Raw genomic sequence first — 4,073 nt, forward strand, 5'->3', positions numbered from 1 at the left:
AAGACCACACGGCACTTCCGCGTATGTTGCCATGCTCTTCAGTTTCTCGGATGTATGTAAAAGACACTTGCAGTACTTCGGTGTCCAGGCACAGTATTTCGAAATATTCGTTAGTTGTGATGCAATTGTCTCTGCTTTTCACACACATTCTCTACCTCTCGGCAGCAAAAACACTGGTCCGTGGCATCCATCGGTTTGCATTTCCCCACATGAACACCTGCACGACGAAAAAACTGCGCTTGTTTCGGCTCACACAAGTGTTTCTCCCTGATGCATGTAAATTTCACAAACCAGTCCGTCTTCACGGCGCGGTGAGCTACTGGTGAGGACGGTGACTCCGGTAAATCTCTGGACGAGGAATCTTCCGCTGCGAAGAACACACTTTCCAGCACGCTATCGCACGAACAGAAGTTGTGTGAGCGATAGTTCTCGAATGCGGAATTCCAGCGCACTCATGTTCAAGAAGTTCGACATTTTCGACGTATGAAGTGGTCACAAATGCTAAGGCAATTTTCGTTTTCGCCGGATTAGCGACCGAAAGCGCGCGTATTACATGCATCCTCGACAGATGGCGCGGGGTGATGCAATTGTTGGCAGACTGCTCGGTTTCCTACTAGGTCGCTGGACATGCAATCACGGAAAATTCGATTACAGAAAAACTACAGCGATTTCAGCGGAGTTCTTTGATATTTGAACTTTTGAAGGTTCAAGCTTTTCGCTGAACATAAAGTTTCGATAGGTTTATATTTACTTTTCGGTCCCTTTAAGTGAGCATGGAAGGACTAAAAAATGTCAGGATATATATGTATTTGCACAAAAAGGTACAGTGTCTGTCGAGTTTATGCGCTTAAATGTATAAATGGCTTATCTTGTGACTCAAGCGCCATAACGCGATAAAAATTATACCTGCAGATAAGGTATAATAATTCATCCCTCCTGCAAGGTATAACAATTCAGAGCTTGAGGTACAAAACCTATATCACGTCCGTATCAGATATAACTTAAATATTCATCAAGACATATTTGGTGGCGCTGGTACATGATAGTGCTGGAAGAAGGAGGAAGAGCTGCCGGGACACTTCCTTGCAGGTGTTGCTCGAGGAAAGGTGCAGGCTGAATTCACGACCCTGTCAGGAAAAAAAAAAACAAAACACTAAAGCTTTTTATGTGAAAGTATATGAATAGTATAAGAAAGCAATGAGCAACATGAGAACCCTCATCTGCGGTGCAAAGAAACCTATGAGCTCAATGTGCAACGATATGAGCACTATGAGCAAGGATGCTGGGGTACTACAAATACAATAAAAAGTATAAAACTGCACGAACAGAGTCATCGCGAGTAGTATGGGATCAGCTCAAGTATCCGGAAACTGACATCTTTGCCTGGACGCCATTAATTAGCAATTAGAGCAATTTGGGACCCCCCACATTAATCAGGACCCACCAGGGAGTCATTACACTAATTGGGGATCATCTAAGACACGTCCAGACGAAGATGCGAGTTTCCGGATACTTGAGCTGATAAAAAATAAAAAAATAGGTAGAAAATAAAATAAAAAGATAGAAATAGAGTGGAGAGAAACAATTTATTCGAAAATCAACGATGCCGCGGCGAAGAAGCCGCTCCGGGGTGACCAGTGCTTGTTGACGTCGGGTAGTTGCAGAGATCGACGACAGGTGGCCACTTAGTTGCAAGGCATCACACCAGATGGCGCCACCATCATAGCTCTAGAGGAGAGAGACAGAGAACAAGATACTAGCGGCAGGTAAAAATGACAGCACTGCTAAACAAGTCTAGGCATGCGAGAGAAAAGGTCTAACCGCTACTGCTAAACAGAAAACAGTACACATCGGGGGGAAAAGGCTTACGGGGGGACGATCGCTTAGGCCTAACCACAACACTACGCAGCTAACACAAGGCGGGAACCACACATCGCTAAACATGCGAGAAAAGGCTTAACACGAGCGCGGTCACCGCTAAACACGGCAAACATACGAGAAAAGGAGCGCGCTTGGGCATAACCTCAACACTACGCAGCTAACACAAGGCGGGAACCACACATCGCTAAACATGCGTCAACAGGCTTGGACACCGCAAAACAAGTCTAAACATGCGAGAAAAGGCTTAGCACGAGCGCGGTCACCGCTAAACACGGCAAACATACGAGAAAAGGAGCGCGTCAAATCACTCACCTTTTCCCCCGCGGCAACTTCCAGGCAGAAACTGAGCGAGCGCGGAGAACAACACGTCTGCTCTCTACGAGATCCAGCCAGCAACTGAGCGAGCGCGCGGAGCGCACGTCCGTCTTCCGCGACGGTCCGAGAGAAACTGAGAGAGGCGACGCGCGCGCGCCCTCTGCTCCACCCGTCCGCGCATGCGCGCGCGCGCTGCTAGCTCCCTCTGCGCCGGCCGCGGGTGTTTTCGGTTTCGGCTCTCTGCTGCGCGCGCGCTCCTAGCGGCGACGGGTGGCTTTTCGGTTCCGGTTTTACTCTCGTTTCTTTGTGCGCGCGTTTATCTGTATAAAGGCAGCGCGCACCGCGCTCGCGTCATCACTACGTGAAGATGTTCAGCTACCACTCTTTACAAAATTGTTCCAGCACCCACGCTTCTTGGGAAGAAGTGGAGAAGGAATGTTTCAACGGCGAAAGTCCCCGCAACGAGCTCGTCATCACTGCTTTTCGCTACGTGATAGACATGGTAGGCTTTGGCAATATAGGAGAGATCTCGCCGGGGCCGCTGCAGGAGATGGTGCGTCGAATTTACGCCCGTTACAAGAACGTCTGCATAACGGTTCCGGACGGACCCCTGGGACTAATGAGCGAATTTGTGAGCTTGTCCAACGCAGAATTCAACTACATCGCTGCAGACATCGTGGACCTTCTCGCTCGTGCCATCGCTCATATTAAGCACGCTCTACGGAAGCAGCGACATTTGCAAGCAGTCTACATCGCCAACTTTGTCACTGATTTATTGAAATACCGCTTGGTTATTGACATGCAACGCATTAAACAGTCCGAATAACTTTGACGAGACTCTGTGTGCTCTTTCACTGAAACATCTTTATTGAATACATACAAAGGACTTGGTCGATAGATGCCTGCACCCTCCCTGACTTGCCTCAAGAGAAAGGATATGGGGTATCTTCATCGCAGCGTCGTCATTGCGCGGGTCACTGCACCATCACGATGACGGAATGGTAATTCTTTTCGTACACCCATTCCGCTACCACACTGCCACGATGACCCGTACTTCTCCTGTCTGCGAGAGAGAGAGAGAGAGAGAAGCATGTCTCAACTAGAACTTTTATTCTCGATTACATGCGCGTGCAGCTCTTTGTTCCGCGGTTACTCGATGCCTGACGACGTCGACGCTCTCGGGCTCTCTTCCGGGTTTTCCGTTGCTGCACAAAGAGAGAGAGCACTATCGTAATCCTATACGCTTCAAAACATAACAAAGCTTACCGTATTCGCAGCTCCCATAAGGGAAGGAGTGTACGGCATCCACGAGATAGCGCTTGTCGTCGTAGGGGACCAAGCTCTTCTTGAGTCTCGAAATGGTGTACATCGTTTGCTTTATACTCTGGATGGTGCACTGCTTCTGAGAGACCGCCGTTTCATTGAACAGAGAATCTCGGTACACTTCGTGCAATAAATGTTTCCTCACCACGTCCTTCTTAACTCCTTTCGCTCTCGCGATCTGTTTGTGTGTCCCAGCCAAGAGAATGCTGTACATTTTCGCTCGGATGGCTACGACTTCCTGAATAACTCCACCCCCCGTCTCGTCTTTGAAGAACCCCATCTGGTTCGCGTGCTCGTCGTTGAAAAGCGGGTGGTCTGGCGGATAGGAAGACAGATCTAACTCACTCTCAATCTTCACCAGCTGCTCTTCCAGGCTTTCACACGTGAGAGAAAAAATTATGCTGTCCGTGTCGCTATAGATCAATTGCACTGGACATGACAAGCGAGAAAAGAGCGACTCGTAGATGAAGCTGTACATTCGGACTTTGGATATTTCTAGAATGGCGAAGCCCACGTAAAGGGGGTGCGTGCATTTGATGCGGCGCTGCTTCATC

At 48.7% G+C, this 4,073-nt stretch overlaps 1 long non-coding RNA gene across 1 annotated transcript; it reads right to left on the reverse strand.

The window, feature by feature from the left end:
* Positions 1 to 1,567: 1,567 nt before the first annotated feature.
* Positions 1,568 to 2,419, reverse strand: LOC135373026 (uncharacterized). Its single transcript, XR_010416230.1, has 2 exons — positions 2,194 to 2,419; positions 1,568 to 1,728 (listed from the first exon to the last, which is right to left on the reverse strand). It is a non-coding gene; the product is annotated as an uncharacterized LOC135373026 (long non-coding RNA).
* Between the last annotated feature and the right edge of the window lie 1,654 nt (positions 2,420 to 4,073).

Source organism: Ornithodoros turicata, unplaced genomic scaffold (genome assembly GCF_037126465.1).
Source record: "Ornithodoros turicata isolate Travis unplaced genomic scaffold, ASM3712646v1 Chromosome183, whole genome shotgun sequence".
Lineage (NCBI taxonomy): Eukaryota > Metazoa > Arthropoda > Arachnida > Ixodida > Argasidae > Ornithodoros > Ornithodoros turicata.